Source organism: Rhinolophus sinicus, chromosome 17 (genome assembly GCF_057876585.1).
Source record: "Rhinolophus sinicus isolate RSI-liver-muscle chromosome 17, RSI-T2T, whole genome shotgun sequence".
Classification (NCBI taxonomy): Eukaryota; Metazoa; Chordata; class Mammalia; order Chiroptera; family Rhinolophidae; genus Rhinolophus; species Rhinolophus sinicus.
In genome coordinates this window covers 182,565,544-182,584,351 of record NC_142517.1, presented here as the reverse complement: position 1 = coordinate 182,584,351, position 18,808 = coordinate 182,565,544, and the positions used below count along the sequence as shown (strand labels likewise).

Below are 18,808 nucleotides of genomic sequence, written 5' to 3'. Positions count from 1 at the left end.
AGTCAGCCCACACTGAGAACAATATTGCCTCCAATCAAAAGCATTCTTCCTCAGTACACTAAAGCTTTTCCCCTCTTCTTGATAAGGCTGCAACAAAAGAACTTCCCAAACACCCACAGTTAAAGAAAGAATGGCTCCAACAAAGTAAGTGTGAAATTTGTCCCTGGTGCCTAATTTGTATATGAATCTTCCTTTGTGGGTTATTTTAGTGTCTTCCTTTATTTGTAATTTATCAGCAAAGAATAGAAATGAAAGTTTATTTTGATGGCAGTGCACCTGACTATTACAGAGATTCAAAAACTTACCTTGTTTATTCTTACATTATCCCAATAGAAGATGTAAACATGCCTTTTTTCCATGGCTTCATGCTGTATTTATAACCCCAGATGCGTATTTTCACAAATGCAAACCAATAATAGGCAAGCCTAGCCTTAAACACAACGTGAAGGCAACTTCCTTCTGGTCCTTTTCAGCCCTTGATGGGTGAAATCTGGGTCCTTTAACCTGGATTCCTTATTTTCTTCCTTATCAGTCTCAGGGAAGGGCCCATACAATTACTCATCCTAAGGAGCATAAGTCTAAGTTACCACTTCCATAGCATTTGCATTTTAGGCCCTGCTGCTGGGCACTTTCTTTCTTATTTAGTCATAACAAAATCGTAACAAAACAAGTAGGTATTAATTTCACTTCGTAAAAACTTCGAAAAAACTGAGGTTCAGGAAGATTAAATAATTTGCTCAAGTTCATACAGCTAGCCAATTACATGAGTCAAAACCAGGCCATTCAAGTGCCAAATGTGTCCTCCTTTTCTTCTGAACTATACTGGTCTTAGGAAAGGGAACAGAGTTTTTAGAACACAGGCTTGCATTAGAGAGCAGGAAAGAGAAACTGTTGCTGTTTGAAGTGCCCTTTTGAGTAGTATAGGTTCTGAAATCACACAACAAAGGCAGCCACTTTTTTCATCCACTCGTAAGACTAGCAGCCTTCCCATAGGAGGCAAAGAAGTGGATGTATCATAATTTAGAAAAATCAGCCCTATATTTGCCTTCCCCATCTCTTCCCCAGTTGCGCATATAGTACAAATGGGACCTAGAGACCAGTAGGGCAGCAAGTGTTTGGTGTTTGCAGTGTTTGGTGTCAGGGGTCTGGACCCGGAGAACAGCTAGTATCCAGGCAAGCTATTCAAGTCCACACATACCTATTAAACTAAGAGAGTTTCCTGCCCTTTGCTGGCAGGTGTCAGTACTGCAGAAGCCTGGAAGATAGTAGTGGGGCCTCACCGTAGGGCTTGAGGCTCAGAGGCAAGACTACCGTCCTAAGGCGCGGCGATGTGCGATGGGATCCTTACAAGGCAACTTGGGATTCCTACACAAGAACTCAATGCAGGGACTTGGGGATGTGGGAGAGGAAGTGGAACCTGGGGCACACAGTGAAAACTGGGTTACCCAAGAATGAGGCTGAGTAGCGGCTTTCTAGGTAAATTGCCTGGGCAAACCAAACTGCATGGTCAGCCCCATGGACAGTCACCAAGGCACAGATGCAAGGGAGCTGTGACCCTCCTGCAAAGGGCCTACACTGGTCCCACATCCTGCAAATCGGGGAAAAAATAACCACACCAGGATGGTTACCACTTTCTCAGGCCATTTCCTGTAGATGTATGACTTTCAAACTTTTATTTTTAGCACAAGAATCTTTCCCCTTAACAGAATCTTATACTAATGCCTAATGTGTAAAAGCAAAGAAAAACAATTGCTCAGGGGGGTTCTTTTCAGAAGTGAAGGGCTCAACAGACCACAGCACGGAATCTACCGGAAGAGAACGCAGACTCACGCTGCCCATCAGGCTGCACTGGAATCTGATCTTGCTAAACCTTTCTCGTGATAGTCATGGTTTCTTCCCCTCACCTTCAGGCTTCTCCCTCCTGCTCCATCCAAACTGATAAGCTCTGGTTTCCTATCACTGGTTGGCTTTTCCACTGTGAACACATAAAGCTCTGCATCTCTCGTAAGACACAGCATGTTACCTTCGGGGTCTTTCGGACAGCCCACATACCCCTCTTCAAAGCCTTTGTGGCCAACTGATCCACAGATTGCTGCCCTCAGTATCTTAAGGCATCACTACCTTCTGTCAAGCACTTACCAACATGTTTGGCACGTCATTTTGTTTGATGCACAATGACTGGAGGATGTACATATCATTGAGGCTGCAGACCCACTGATTCATTCATTTGCTCAGGATCCTAGAGCGAGACAGTGGGGGAGCTGGGACTTAGCCCACTGGGAAGGACCAATGGCAGATGGAGAGCTCAGAGGCCAAGGTGTGGCTCCCAAGTGGGAGGCTTCCCGGGAATGTGACTCCACTGGCCCTCCCTTGCTCCTTCTGTCTATCTCAAATCCTCCCTCTAGCACACAAGTATCCCTGCTTCCCACTCCTGACGGTGACTGGAGAGCCAGATGTGCTTTAATCGTGACTTCAGTGCTGTGCACGGATGTACGTATGACTCCTGGCTGTCACTTTCACAATCTGTCTCTCTGATTCTGAGTCTTATCTAAAGCACTTAATATCTCTGGATTTAAGAAACTGAGCAATTGCTGCTTCTCTGTACCTGTGGGGCTGACTTGATCATTCAAAAAGCTCTGGGTTGGCTCACGTAGGATGCATCTCCTGGGAATGAGGAGATGTTCTGTAACAACGCGGTCCGACAGAATTATAATGCAAACCACACAGGTCATTTAAAACGTTCTAGTAGCCATGTTAAAAAACAAATGTGACATTCATTTTAATAATATATTTAACTTAACCCACTATATCCAAAATATTACTGTTTCAACATGTAACCAATATTAAGATCTGTTAATGAGACACTTTGCATTCTTTGTTCATAAAAAGTCTTTGGCCGTGGTGTAATTTACACTTACAGAACCTCTCAGTTTGGATTAGCCTTATTTCAGGGGCTCAATAGCTACATGCAGCTCGGGGCTCCAGTGCTGGTCAGCACAATCCTATCGGCTCTTCTCTGTTCCCATCCCTCCTCTCACTTCTTTCCTGTCACAACTCATTTCCTTCAGTAGGGATGCTGTGGGCGGGGGAAGAGAGTGGGGAACCAGGATCATTAGAGAAGAGTTTGACACACACCCAAGGGGGGAGCCCAGATCACAAAGGAGCTTTTGTACTGTGCTCGGGAGCTCAGATTTTATCCTGGAGAAGCAGTGACTCCGCTGAAGATTTTCAGCAGCAGAGAGTCGTGATCATATTTGCCTTTTAGAAAGACAGCAGCATTGGGAACGGGTTGGAGGCAGGCCAGGCAGAGGAGAAAGACCAGTTATGAGGGCCTGCAGTAATCCTCAGGAGAAGTGATGAGGGCCAGAACCACGGAAGTGATGGTGGTAATTTTCTGAAGAGGTGAGGGCAGATTCAAGACAGTTTGAGAACAGTTTCCATAGGTCTTGGTGCTCAGTGAAATGTAGGGGTTGAGGAAGAGTGAGGAATCTAGAACAACTCCCAAGTTTTCAACCTGGTGAAGTGGGTTTCATTCACTGAGAGAGAACACAGAAGGAATACCCTGGTTGTGGAAGTTGAGTTTTGACCTTGCTGAGTTTAAGATCCCTGGAGCAGAGATCAGAAGAGTTCAACGTTGGAGTCACAGATTAAGGAACCAAGGGCATATGGTGGTAGCAGAAGAAAACAGCAGGGGGGTCATCCCAGGGCAAATGTGAGGAGTGAGCAAGGGTTGAGGAGTGAATACCACAGGATGCTGAGGTTTGGGAGGAGGAGGAGAACCTACTGGTAAGTCTAACACACAGCAGTTGGGCAACGGAAAAAATCGGGAGAGAGAAATGACTCAAAAGACAGAGCAAAGTTTCAAGAGAGATCAGTAACATCAAATGCCGCATACAGGTCAAGAATTAGAAGAGAATCCTGCAGGATGGACCTGGCAGTTTAAAGGATGGAGGCGGCCACCACGAGAGGACAGGGTAGAGGGCGGGAGAGAAACAGCAGCTGGGGAGGAGCTGAGGACCACCTGTCCTACAAGGCGCTACCTTCTAAATCAGGAGTGAAACGGAACAGAACCAGACCAAGAGGAAAGGGGCCCAGGAGATTTTTGTTTGTCTTGTCTTCTATTTTTGTAAAGGATGTGAAAGACCGCCACCACGCTCATGGACTGAGAGAAAAGGTTGGTTGAGTTGTTGAAGAAATGAAAGATAATGGAGCAAGAGGGGATGGTGTCCAGAGAGATGAGCCTCAGACTGGAAGAGGGTACAGGGAAAATAAGGAATGGGGAAGAAGATCCTGCCATTTTTAAGGAAGACATGACAATACCATTGGAAAACCAGTTTTCCTTATTTAGAAATATAAATGAAATGTAATTGTCCATGAAGGCTTTTTTTCTTTAATAGTACTTGTATAAAATCAGATAAATGCTGAACATAGAAAGAAGTCACTAGCTTTCTGGAGCTCCACATCTGCAGGCTAGGAATAGTACCAAGACTTTCACGCACCTTTGGACTTCACCTAAACATCACCTCAGTTGGCAGTCACCAACCAGGAGAATCACAGTGGTCGCTTGTAGCTAGTGGCCTCTGATTGGTCAGGGTCTGTGCCAACCTGACAGGTAAATATCTTCAATGTCACCCTGCACTACGTCACAGGATAGGGGAAGAAAAAAAGCCAGGCATGGGGGTCAGTCACCAAACAGATGCATCTGCCACTTATCAACTCTGCAGATTCAATCAAGTAACTTCCCTGGGCATCAGTGTCCCCTTCTTATGAGGGTACATAATCCCTACCTTGCAATATGACTGTGAGGTTTAAATGAGATGATCAAAGAGTGTTAACTATCATGCTCTGATAATTGCATTCATTTTGTTCTGAATTTCTAAGAATTGGGTGAGCTGATAATGAATTAGTGCTTTGCAACTATTAGCACCTTGATCCCTAAAGAGAATTAAAGAATCAATCTCAGCGTTAGGAAGGGCTCTTAAAAACCTTAATAGCCACCCGATGTATGTATCCTTTTTTCATCCAGGACATATTCAGTCTCTGCCCTCAAAATGCGTAGGCTTGACACCTGCTCCTCAGCTTGCAACTCAACCTCCTAGGCGTCACTATTGCTCCTCAGTTAAACGGGGGTAATTAGCATATATGCTTCAGAGGACTGCTTTGAGGAAGAAGGGAGATAATGCATATATTTAAATGAGATATTGCCTGGTATAGGCTATGCTTGAATACACTTAGTTATGGGTGGGCTTACCACCGCATGAAATAGCACAACCCATACATGATAGGACTACCTTCCTTACGCTGACCCTAAATCTGGCAACCTGAAACTTATCCCCATCTGTCGTGCGGGAGACCCTGCTCGCTGCACCATTTGTCGTGCGGGGTGCCAGGCGGGGTCTCTGCTCCCACTCCCCACACAAGAACGCAGGATATGGTGAGGCCAAAAAGGAACACCCACGGAGCCATAGGTAGGGGAGTCATACCACTATATTCTCACTGGAGGCTGGATCCACACTGTCCGCAAACCGCCATCCACACTTGCCAGCCCAGCCACCATCTTCTCTTCTTTTTGCTAGCGTAGCCACAGCAGTTATATTAGTGGCCAATGGCTCACTGGTTACAGCTGACGGCCAACTAGCCACAGCTGATGGCCATGCAATCACAGTTGATGGCCATTTACTACCTGAGCCAGCACCCTTCCATGTGAGGCCGAGAGCCTGGAAACTGCTTTTTGGGGTTCTGTCCCCACACCATCAGTCCTGGTTTTATGTATAGTCCATGAGGGGGTAATTCTAAGGAATCAGAATTGGATTCTATATAACACATGTTTACCCGTGTATTGAGCCGTTGGGTGCACTGGGCAGTGTCCCAGAGATGGCTGGTTACTTGGGATCACAATCAGGCAGACATTCCCCATTTACATTACCATTCAGTGGTGTTTCCAAACGCAGGAGGTCTTTTTGAGCATTCTAAGCAAGTTGGATGTTACCCAGGAACTCACTGGTTATATTGCTTACAAGATTCATTTTGTGCTTTACGTCATGGTCAGTTCAGTACTTGGCACCAAAAAGTAATTATTTCAGGTATCTGTATATCCTTAAAGTTTCATTATTGAACACTGCAGACCACCAATGCCCATAAGAGCCCTAACATATTACTGATGTCAGAGCCAAAAACCCCTGGAATGCCTACCCTGCATTGCCGCTATCCCAGCCACCCTTCCCTCACCCTTGTACTTCCAATAATAGCTATTGAAATCTTACCCAAATCTTTTCAATAATCAGCTCAAGCAACTATCACTTTAGGCAGGTCCCCGCCACCCCCAGCAGAAGGAAATTTTCCTTTCTGCTCTCTCTTAGACCTTTGTTTCTGGGATACATGTTATTTCTCCTGCTAGACTATAAACTGAAATTCCTGGAAGAAACAGTGCTTTGTACAAAATGAGTCTTATAGAAAAGTGAAGAATTGAATTTTGTTCTGGACACAATAGAATGGGTGTGGCAACTCTTCTCTACCTCCTTTCATCCCCAGATGGATCCCCCAGATATTTTTTTTTTTCTTTTCTTTTCTTTTTTACTTTACAAGGAAACTTTTAAATGAAAAGGTTGGGTAGTCCTGCAATACAGTCTGGGATTGTAGGGCCAATTAACTGAACTTCCATATAACTGATAACTCTAGTCTAATTGATTTACGTATAAAATCCTGGCATAAGGCTCTGCATGCTTTTGTTCTTGTCGCTAATGGGACCCATCACTCCACCTTAAAATAATGACAACCTGCTTAATTCTAACGCACAACTGCCAGCCTCCATCATTATCTCAACTCTGGAAAAGGCCAGGCCTTAGAATCCTCACAGCTGATGAATGGAGAGGCTGATTAGAACCACGAAAGAAAAACGGGAAAAACTCCTTGACAAATGCTTCCTTCAAATGCCTGTCTGTCCTTTTATCCAATGTCAACATTAACTTCTATGTTAACAAATATTTATTGAGGTCAAGACGAGGTGTCAAGCAAGCTAGGCTCTGGGGACACAATGGTGAGCAGTACACAGACAGTATCAAAACCTATTATTTAAAAAAAACAAATTCACCCTTCTAGCTTATTGATGCTACAGGTATATTTATCAAGTGCTTGCTGTGCCCAAGGGCCTACAAGGAACAAGCCAGACTACAAGGTACATCAGTGCCCTCAAGGAACTTGCAACATAGTTGGAAAAGCAAGAATTAAGAACACAATAGTAGGGGAGAGCATCTGATGGTCTAAAGGAATGATGCAGACAAAAGGGTAGAAAAGGATAAAAATCAGAGAGGAACAGTGAACAGGGCGGGCAGACTAGAACCTAAAGGTTGCGTTAGGTCAGAGGAAAAATGAATGACATTTTAAAAGGTAGATCATGAACAAAAGGGTACAAAGTCATCTTCAAAGGGCAGTGAGATCCAATCAGTAGGAATAAAGGTTCATGTTGGAAAGTATAACATAAAGTTGATAAGTTAAATTTGGGCAAGACTATGAGGTACATTACAAACACGTGGAGAGGTTAGACTTGATGCCAAAGGCAATTTTGGGCGGGGGTGGGGGTGGGGGCCTGGGGGACATGGAAAGTATTTTAACTAGTGCAAAGAGCACTTGCTTTAGAATCATGTAAACCAGACTTCAACACAGGCTTCCGGTAAGACAATCCTTGGAGAACAGTTCCAAGGAGGAGTTTTAGAAAGGTTGATGTGGTGGAAGTACACAGAATGGAGAAAACTCACATACAGAGAGACCAGGATGTAGACAACTATACTCATCCTAGAACACAGTGATGGGTGAGGGCCGGGGCCGAGAGTGGGAAATACAAAGGAAATGTGGGGGCTGGCTCAGAGAAACTGCTACAAAGGAAGAGTTAACAAAACTTGCACAGTGTTACTGAGGGAACAAAAGAAAGAGTCAGGGATGGTTGCTAGGTCTCAAGTCTGGGTGATGAAGCAAATGCTGAGTATCCAGAAAAGGAGAGTCTTTTCACTGTGAAAGGAAAAGGTTTAGCAGAAATATGAAAAGTTTACCAGGCAGGTAGCCTTTAACCTGACAGTAAGACATCCACTATGAAAAGTCTGTTAAACAGGTGCATAAATGAATATGGAGTTTGTGTCAGTACCAAAGCTTTGTATGATGTAAGGACAGGTGACACAATCACATCTAAGATTCTTTTTATTAGAAAATAAAAATACTAGCTATTAAACAAATACAACAGAAGTGATATAGAGAGCATAAAGAAATACATCTTCATAGACTATTTTCCTAAGCTGTGGTACTTAAGGGATCCTATCCATTAAAAGACTGAACGAATAAACTTCTGTAGAAATTCAACATATGGCCTATTTACATAACAAGCATCACAACTCCAAATTAGCCATTTTGATGTGTCAAGGAAATAACACCTTCATAGCAGACTACTTCAAAAAGGGGAAGAAAAAAGAAAGGTTTGTTTTTCTTCTATAATTAAGTGTACTGATTTTCAACAGTGTGTATTATGAAAATCATATTTTAATTGTGTGATTACATGGTAAGACAGAACAGTGGTGGAATGAATTGATTAGTTGAATTATGCACAATCATTCCGAGATCAATAAACAGACTCTATCACTCTGTCCATATTATATATCTGCCCTCATGTCCTGTGTCATGCTTATAAAAGCTACTGTTCTGTGCACAAAAATTACAGCAGCCATATGACTTGTTACAGTAAAATAACAACAAAGGGTCTACAGAATATGATGACTAGGAAAGAAGTACTACGGTACAGTGAGTAAGCGGTATCTATTTTATTTAATGCATACAAAACCTACACCACTCATATATCAAGAAAGGTGGTAGAATAGCTTCAATCCTACCATGAGCAACCTCAACTTCTATTTTATCAAATGTAACCAAAAGTTCCTTTCCCAGCCTATCTCATAAGATGCTGATTAAAATTGTGTAAAGGTAGGAGAAAGATAGAAGACAGACTACTTAGTCACATTCAACACAAAAAGCCATAAGTAATTTTTGCTAATGACAGCACAATTCTATGATCATAGACTGAGAAACTGAAAAAATTTAGACCTAAAACTGAGACATTTCTAAAGATTAACTTCTGATGGAAAGTATATCCACGTGCACAGCAAAATTTATCTGAGATGTTTTTGATTGGCAGTGCTTCAAAGACTGCAATGGTGTGTGTGGCCAAAGCATTCTCTTTCCCAGATCATTACAGAGGTGGCAAAACAGCTTCACAAGCCCATAGATACCTATGCCCACAATGGCCACTTGAAAATCAGTTTGAGCACAGAGCAGATCATGAAGAATTTCATTCGGGTCCTCCCTAAAATAAAATGAATACAAAAGGCTCTCGATCATTTTGCCTGTCTAAATAAGCACATTAAACTAACTTGAGTCCTAGGAAACCATTTAATATTTTCAGAGGCAGGGATTAAAGAAAGAAAGAAAATTGCCAATTAATATACTCCTTTCCCAGATGTTGAGTTTTCACTATCCTCTTAAATATTGTCTGCACTCAAGTGATTGTATTTTTATGCAAATCATCTTTGGGGCTAATTTGTGTGTGTGTTTAAAGCCACACAGATACAGAATTTTCCATGCTTTTTGTTCTGCTGCTCCACAAAATAGGTTTTAACAAACCTTGAGTTTAATCCAAAACTCTAATTAGAGACTGCAGCAGTAAATGCCTTGTCCAAATAGAAAATCATTCCCAAAGTTGATTTTTTCCCCCAGTTAAAGATCCAACAAATATTATCATACACAGATATTTTTAAATACTACTGTTACTTAATAAAACTGCCCCCATCTATTTAAGTGATAAAATTTATATTATCAGGCCAATGAAATAGTTTATCTAGAAGGCAACTTGAGTTTTTATTTTAGTCTTTATTTTCAGAGTGTCTTTCAAAATAACTGGATCTGTTACTTGAATTTTTTTTTTCGGAATAAAGCAATTTCTGACTTCCTGTCCCTTCCATATTGCACATCTGCTTTAGCTCTAGAAAACATAATCAGAATGGTAATGGGTCGTTCCTTTAAGATGTCATAAAGGTCACAAGACCTCATTCTTTCAAATAGTAGCACAAAGTCTCTTCCTTTGCATAGGTTTTAAAATTTGCATAGGTTTTAAAATAGAGTCGATGTTCTTTTTCTTCTGAGGAGACTGGTAAAAGTTTCTAATATAACATTTGAAATTCTAAACAAAAAAGTGAAAATATTATACATAACATTTTATGTAAAGAGGCTGTGTTTGAAGTTCAAGGTTTTTCACTACGTAGTTCTCATGCTAGATTCTGCAATACTCTCCAAGGAAAATGCTGTACAGAAAGACTTTAGTATCAAGTCTCCAAAACCTTGGCATCCGCTAACATCAGGACTGCTGGGAGCTGAAAGCTTAAGAAGTTCACAAACACAAATCAAACACACGCAAGAACTAGAAACCTCCACTTGCGAAGATGGGAGGCTTCGGTCGCATCCCGGTCCAGGTAAAGTCTCAGCCCTTCACCTCCTACGTGTGCAGTTAAGTAATTAACAACCCAACCGAGAGCGAGCGAACAGCAGAGTGCGTGCGAGCGGGGCCGATCTTCCGAGATTCGGAAAAGTCCAGAGAGCGAGAAGAACCCTCTCCGCACCCCCGAAACAACCGCCGTCTTGGGCTTCAGTTCGCGGCAGAATCCCGAGCCCAGGCCGCCGCCTGCGGACGCCGCATCGCACCCGTCCAGACGCGGCTGCGCGACCGCTACCTCCCGCTGCCGGGTCGCTCGGCTTTTACTCCCGTCATCCCGCCTGCAATCGCGGCGAGTTGGCCGGCACTGGGGGCCGCTGCATCCCGCTCCCGGGGGCGCCCGGGGGCGCCCGGGCCACGGTCGTGCGCGGGATGGTCCCGCTGAGGCGGGCAGCTCTGCGGCTCGCAGCGAGAGGGCGGCGGGCGGCGGGCGGCGGGCGGGGATGGGTCGCACTCCGCTCTGCAAGTGGAAGAGGGCGCTCGCGCGGGGGAGGGCAGTCGAGGGACTACGGCCGATTCAGATCCGGGGCGGGCGGGTCCACGTCGGAGCGCGGCGGCCACACGCTTGCCTGGGGCGCGCAAAAGTGAGCTGAACCGGCACCTCCTCCCGCCCGCCCGCCGGCTCGCTTGCGCCGGCCAGAGAAAGGAAGGACGGCGACCTCCGCGTCAAGTCGGCGCCGAGCGGGGGCCACACCCAGCGACCCGGGAGGCGGCGGAGGCTGGGCGGCCCGGGCTGCGGAACCTGCGGCCCGGACCGAGCCACTGTGGCGGCCGCGCAGGCCCCACCGCGTCCGTCCGAGTCCCGCGTACCGGCTCGGGCCCGGCAGGCGGGGAGGGAACCTCGGGCGGCGGGGGGCAGGGGTCCCGGGCTTACCTCTGCGCCGATCGCTGGGCACTCCGTCCCGGACCGGGGGACGGGGATCGGGGGCGCGGTCGGCAGGGGAGGCACAGCGGCGGTAGCGGCCCCAGCGGCACAGAGGGCGGGCCGAGCGGGAGCCGCTGCCTGGGCCGCGCGCCGTCCGGAGCTCGCCCCGTGCTGCCGGCTCTCGCGGCGGAGGGCGCAGCCAGCTCGGCCCCCGACTGGATTCCTTCACTGACACAACTCCGGGTCGGCCCGCTCCACGCAGGGACACTCCCGCCCCTCGCAGGCTGCCCCCGCCCGCTGGCCCGCCGGCCAGCCCGCCCCTCGGTGTCACTCACCCAAGCACACACACCCCGAGCCGGCGCCCCTCGCTCCCGCTCGCACACACAGCGCTGCTCACGCCTCTCTCGGGTTTTGTATCTGCTCACACGCACGTTCTGACACAGATCCCTTCCCTCCACACGCCCTCCCTAGCTCCTTTCCCACCCCACTTTCTAGAAGAATCCCTGCACAGCTTCCACACTTGCTTGCTTGCCCTACACCAACGTCCTCGCCTTTCCCTACCTCCACCTCACTTTCACTGTCCTTGTTATTGAAAGATTTTGTCACAACCCACACGTGTTGCAGGAGAATCACCCTCCCATATCCAGCAGAATGAACTTTGCTCCTCCAGGCACTGTCTACAGATGCAAGATGCTTCTCCTTTTAGAAGGTAATAATGGTTTGTGGTGCTGAGCCAAGCTCAAAATGTAAACAAAGGTAGCAGATTCCGAAATGATCTGAAGACCTAGGCGCGGAAAAAGTACTGGGGCTCGGGTCTGACCTTAGAAACCGGGCTAACCCGGAGTGTTCCGGCCCCTCCCATTTACACTGGGCTCTGAAAGATGGGTTGCTCTAAACGTGTGTGATACTAAGTTCCAGATAGACACATGGGCATGAGCCCATGGATTTCTGCCTGGGAGTACAGTAGTCGGGAGAGTCAAGGCAATTTCTCAACCATTATTCATGATGGAAGCACTTTAGATAACACACCTCTTCCAGAGGCAGTAGAGCGAAATGCAGGCAGCTCTCCAATTCAGTTTTTTTTTTTTTTTTTTTTTTTTTTAAAGGATGACTTCTTAGCTTCCCTTTTTCTGAATACCAACAATTGTTTCTCAGCGGCTCCTTGGATGTCAAAGTCCCTTAGAAATATCAGACCAGAGTTGGTTATGCTTCTCACGCTGCAATCTCTAAGGGGCCGCTGAGTGTACAGCGGAATGGTATATCACCCCATGTTCAGGAATCGTAATTTGAAATAAAATACAAACACCTTTCTCACAAAGTTCTAATCTGTTAACATAATGTGCCCCTGTTGACAATGCACAGCCCTGATAGGAAATAGAAGAGCTAAAAGTAGAGGAATATATTTTCTTATGTGACTTGTGGTGGTTCTTGCTACACTGGATGGGTGTATGAATCATGTAATTTATTTAGCAAGTATTTGTAAGTGCTTTATAAGTATTAACTTCATTTAATCCTTCAAACAATCCTGTAAGGTACATACGTACTATTTTTGTCCTTTTCTACAAAGAAACTGAAGAATGCAGAGGTAAAATAACTTGCCTAAATTATTAAGCTAGTAAATGGTGGAGGGAGGATTTGAACCTACACAGTCTGGCCCTGCCTGTGCTGCAGATGGGAAAACTTGCTTCTAGAATCCATATTACATATAAAGGATAATTATTTATTGCTTATTAAATTCAGGTGGAAAAGGTAACATAACAATTTGACTTGGGATTTGATACACTTTTTTAGGTCCTCTGGCAAAATATTTTAAGTTTTTTGGGTTTGTCCCCATAATTAGAATTCCAAAATGAATAATAAATTATTGCTTTCCTAGGAAGGGTTTTGGAAATAACATTGAACTCAATCTTCATTCCTTTCTTCTACCACTTCATAATCTGCCCAGGACTCCAAATCTAACTTGCTTAGTAAAGTCTGAAAGAAAAATGTTTTCAAGAACTGAATATGACCAGAGGGAAGAAAGAGTTTTCAGAAGCCCATACACGATGGCCTTTTACATTTGAGGGCTCTTTTTCAGTTAGTAGGTGGCAGCCGTAAGAATAACTGGTATGTGTGTTGAGAGCAAAAATATTAAACCACTGAATTGATGGAAAAAACAAATGGAGAATAGGAGTGTAGTAGTAACCACTGTACCACAAACTAGATAAAATTAATTCTCTACTGGAGATGGAGGCCTCGCCCATGACAAGACAATATTAAAGTAACTAAAGAAAATAATTATAGCTTTCAAGAGTTAGCTATGGGACTAGCAAAAGAAACCAGATTTTTAAAAGTTTTATAGACAGTGACTTTCCGATCAAACTTAAACCTTTTTATGTTTAATTAAGTCAGGAAAAAAATGAAAATTTCTGTTTCTGGGAGAGAGGATTTAAAGTTCCCATTGAAAAGTGTAAAAACTTCTTGGACATCAAATAACAAAAAAAAGTAGTATTTTGATGAGTTAAGCATAAATGATTTTTATACTTACATGGAAGTAGACATGGAGATAATTACATGGAGACAGACAAATCCAAAGATGTAGAATATGAAAAAAATATGTATTGTTGGCACCGGATAGTGAAAATATTTGAAAAATTACTTTATTTGAAATTTTGATCAGGACGTTATCTGTCTAATGTTAATAGGATTCTATTGTTCAAAATGATTCTCTATGATTATAATTCATAAATATGATTTTACTATTTTCTAAGCTCCATAGGGAAGCGAAGTTCTTTTCTTAAGCAAACAAACGAAAATCATGAGTAAACATTTTCTGAGGGATGAACAAAACACGTTAGTTTATATGTTCTAATATTTCCATACGGGTATTTTTCATCTGTGTCTACTGCTTTTCTGCATATTGTCACCTACAGTCTACCCAGTGTGCTTAATTGTAAGGAGAACAGTGACATATCCTTCACTGAGGCTGACTGGTTCCCTGCAGTATTGATTTCAGCAAAATGACATATTCCCTACTTTCCACCCTAGATTGTGCTGTGCTCCTGATTCTCCAGGCATGGTCATGCAGATCAGGATTTGCATTCAGGGAAGTAGCTCAGATCCCAGACACCTGTTTCAGGCCGTTGTCAGTAGTTGTCTCTATTAGAATTTTGACACCTGAATCAGTGTTGGGGACAGGGAGTGATTTTAGTTGCTAGGCTCCAGGCCACTATTCAGACTTGTTGGTGAGTCTGTCATCTAGCGTTCCTTGACTGTGACTGGGTAGAATCTGGGTGATCTCCCTTAGGGAAGAAATGAATGTGTTTTCTCATTGTGTGTGGTATTCATTAGGGCTGTTCACAAATATTGCAGCTCTGCGTCCGTTGAAGCACATGATAGGGTTGCACTTCCCCACCCTACTGAAGTACAGTGTAGCCCTGTGACTTGCTTCAGCCAATGAAAGGTGGATGGAAGTGATGAGTTGTCAGCTCTGGGCAGAGGAACTAATGCATGCATCACTACTTTTCCCTATAGTACTGCAACCAACAAGGTGCCTGGTGGTGGTTGCTCCATCAGACTGGAATGAATGACAACAATGAGCAATGTCACTTCTGCTGATTCTTATGGATACGTAGTATGAACAAGAAATAAACCTTTGGTTTTCTAAGCCTCTGAGATTTAGGAGTTGTTTGTTTCTGCAGCATAATCTAGCCTATTCTGATTAAAAATGGGCAGGAAGAAAGAAACAAATAATTACAGGTCACACTGTGGCAGAGAATGGCTAATAATTCTACAAATCTGTTTCTCTTTCTTCCTGGATGCACAACTAATCCACATTTCACAGGTGAGGCCAAGTGACTGAATTCAGACCAGTGAAATGTAGATGGAAACTTTGTACTCCACTTCCAGTCCCCACTAATGGAAAACCTCCTGCATGATTTCTCTTCTCCATCTGCTATGTGGGAACTAAGGACTCCTGAGACCCCAGAGCAGGAGTCAGCATACTTTTCCTACAAAGAGCTGTCAAGTAAATATTTTGGGCTTTGTGAGTCATATGTGTCTATCCCAACTACCCAACTCAGCTGTTTCACAAGAAAGCAGTCATAGACACTGTGTAAACAAAAGGACAAGGTTGTGTTCCAATAAAACTTTATTTACAAAAACAGGCACTGAGTTGAGCTGTCCTGTGTGCAATAATTTGCTGACTCCTTACTGAGAACAGGGTAGAAACACTGGATAGAAGAAGCCCAAGTCTCTCTATGGTATCTACTTGCTAAACACCCACATAGAAATGTTATCTTAGTAAAAAAAACCAAAAACCTTCTGTTGAGTTAAGGAAAACGAATACACTATCTTTTTCCATATTTAAGAAAAAATCCAGAGGGATTAACAATCTACACAGAACTATAAATGCTAAAAGAAAATACAAGAGAATCTTTTACAATATTGGTTATCTTTATAACACTAGCTAGAAATACCTTGCTAAAAACTCCAGAAACTATAACAGAAAAGATTAAACATATTTGACTACCAAAAAAAACAAAAACCCACAATATTTCTATACAGTGAAGGCTACCATAGACAATGTTACTTAATGGGAGAAAATGTATGCAACATACATACACAACAGGAAGAGGTTAATATGCAAAATAGAAATAACTTCTAGAAATCAATACGAAAAAGTGAAGCAGCAAAATAAGAAAATGGACACAGGATAGGAAGAGGTGATTCTTGATTCTCAAAAGAGGGAATATGTGCTAATAAGCTTATAAAAACATAACCTTACCAATGATCAGTGTAAATGAAAAGATAACATTTTTTTTACTTATCATTGGAAAAAATGTTTTAATATCAAGTGTTTGTAGGCGTGTATAAGAAATAACTTTTATACTGAAGTGACTGGAGTAAGAATTGATAAACATCTGGAAAGCATTTGCAGTATCTATAAATACTAAAAATGCATATATTCTTTGTGCATTTCCACTATACATAATCTATTCAGCAGAAATAAGTGTGCAAGAATATATTTACATGTATGTCTATTGTAGTATTTGTAGAGGCCCCCCCCTCAAATTGGACCATACCTCAACATTTATGAATAGAGAAATGGTTAAGTACATTTGGTACATATACAGTGTGGAATAATTTAAGTAGCTGTTTAAAAACGAGGGAGATATTGATTTGTTGACATAGAAGAGTGTTATATTTTTGAGTGATAAGAGCAAGTCAGAATAATATGTACAGTATGTGCTCTAAAGGGGGGAGGAGGGCAGAGATCTATGTATCTTGAAGGATATGTACACTGTTGACACTGGTAACCCTGGAGGTGAGGGACTTCCATTTTTAACTTTGTACACTTTTTCCCCCTTTGTATATCATTTATATAATTACAATTTCTTAAAACAAAAAGTAAACAGACGGAAGTCAATAGAGACTGAAATAAAATCCCGTTGTGGACACTGGCCAATGCCGAGGGGTTGAGGGATGGATGGGCAGAGCAACAAAGGCTTGCCAAAAACTTGCTGAGGCAAATCCAAAGAAATGAGTCATTCTCTTGGTGTCCCAATGGCAGCAGATTGAGTTGTTATGAACTAGAACCAGGGTTCTGCTTGGAAATTTTCCAGGAAAGAGGAAGACTTGGGGTGAGAAGAAAAGGGATAACTTTGCTGGCCGGAGGGCAAAATATATTGGAAACAAAAAAACACCAAACAATGTCCTTTGGCTGAACTTGCATAGTCTCTACAGGAGCTAAATATTAGGTTATCTTTTCACTGCTTCAGATTTTTTAAGGTTAAAAACCTTCTCTTCTCAAAAGCTAATGCCTGAAATGATTATGTACCTAATAGAAGTTGGATTTGAGGGTTTTTTGTTTGTTTGGTTGGTTGGTTTTAACGATTACATGACACCCTGCATTCTAGGAAGATAATTCCAGGTTCATTCAACCTTAGTTGTGTGCCAACAGGAAGACAAATGGCAGCAGTGTGTGTTATAGGTGAGTAGGTTATCATTCATTCAGGATGTATACATTCACTTGATTCTTTGATGTGTATTAGCACCTTCTGTTTACCAAGAGTAGTTTTGTCACAAATCTGATTATTAGTGAGCTAGAACATCTTTTCGTATGTTTATTAACCATTTATTTGAAGTCGTGCCATGTTGATCTGTTACCTAACAAAGTTTTATCTATTGGGTATAGCTTATACTCTAAATATCTCGTATTAATGTATATTACTTACTTTATAAACAAAGTTCTCCTGGAGTTGCTTTTGGATACTATACTAGAGAGTATAAAGGAAACTTGTATACCCAAACTCACTATGTAAAGAAAACTCAAGATTCCTTTGGGTCATAGCCTTTGAATGAAACAAAGGCAGATTCAGCCACTTTTTTGGTTGGTTGTGCTTTGAGTGCTTTTGCCCAAATCTTCCCATACGTGGGACTGGCCTTGTCTAGAGTGGAACCTGAGACATGAGGTATGCTTGTGACTGTGAAATGATGAATTAGTTTGCTAGGGCTGTCATAACAAAGCACCCCAGGCTGGGTGGCTGGCTTAAACAACAGGAATTTCTTATCTCACGGTTCTGGAGGCTAGAAGATGGAGATGAAGATGTCAGCAGGGTTGGTTCCTTCCTAGGGCTGCGAGGGGAGGGTCTGTCCCAGAGCTGTCTCCTTGGTTTCTAGGTAGCGAACTTCTCCCTGTGTCTCTTCACATTGCCTTTCCTTTGCATTCATATGTCTTCATGTCCAAATTTCTCCTTTTTATAGGACACCAACCATATTGGATTAGGGCCCACTCTAATGACCTCATTTTAATGACCTTATCTCCGAATAAGGTCACATTCTCAGGTACTGGGGGATAGGACTCCAATATATCCTTTTTTGGGTGGAGGACGCAATTCAACCATAATAACAAAGTTCGTAGTAAAAGTGGGGTTGGAGCCTGGGTCTCTGATTGGATACCCAGGATATTGTATCAGACCCCACAAAACCCACATTCCAGGGTGTCATCCATGCCCCCGTTCCCATGTTCCTGTTGATTCCTGAGCATTGCCCTATCATCATAATTAGGTAACTGTGCATTTGTCTCCCTGAGGAGACTTACGTACTCCCTGTGAGCAAGGACACTGTCTTTTGTTTCTCGTGTCTAGCACCGTGCCTGACCCAGACGTGGGGAATGAACAGATGACGAACAATGAAACAGCGTTTCATTGCCTTCCAGATTGCACAATTCAATATTAATATCAGTGAATCTAGACTCAACTCTGTGAAACAAAATGACATGTAAACTTGAAAACGGAAAAATATCCTTATTAGGTGTATCAAGGCACATTGTGGATAGCAGCTTCTCCATGGGAAGGTGGAATAAGAACATCCAAAACAGGGAAAGGATGCTTATGTTCGGCTGCTTCCTAAATGAAGCAAGCTCAGCCAAAGGATAC

At 43.1% G+C, this 18,808-nt stretch overlaps 1 protein-coding gene and 1 long non-coding RNA gene across 5 annotated transcripts in view; one reads left to right on the top strand and one right to left on the bottom strand.

The window, feature by feature from the left end:
- Positions 1 to 11,815, bottom strand: part of SPATS2L (spermatogenesis associated serine rich 2 like) — a 162,570-nt gene extending 150,755 nt beyond the window's left edge. For 2 of the 4 annotated variants that reach the window (XM_074339757.2, XM_074339761.2), the window contains exon 1: positions 11,400 to 11,676. The gene's annotated coding sequence lies outside the window, so the exon portion shown is untranslated. Of the gene's footprint in view, positions 1 to 11,399; positions 11,682 to 11,725 lie in introns of those variants that run through there. The other 2 variants (XM_019746487.3, XM_074339764.2) reach the window with 2 other exon arrangements.
- Positions 11,816 to 11,852: 37 nt separating this feature from the next.
- Positions 11,853 to 15,535, top strand: LOC141573077 (uncharacterized). Its single transcript, XR_012498646.2, has 2 exons — positions 11,853 to 12,099; positions 14,904 to 15,535. It is a non-coding gene; the product is annotated as an uncharacterized LOC141573077 (long non-coding RNA).
- Positions 15,536 to 18,808: the final 3,273 nt, after the last annotated feature.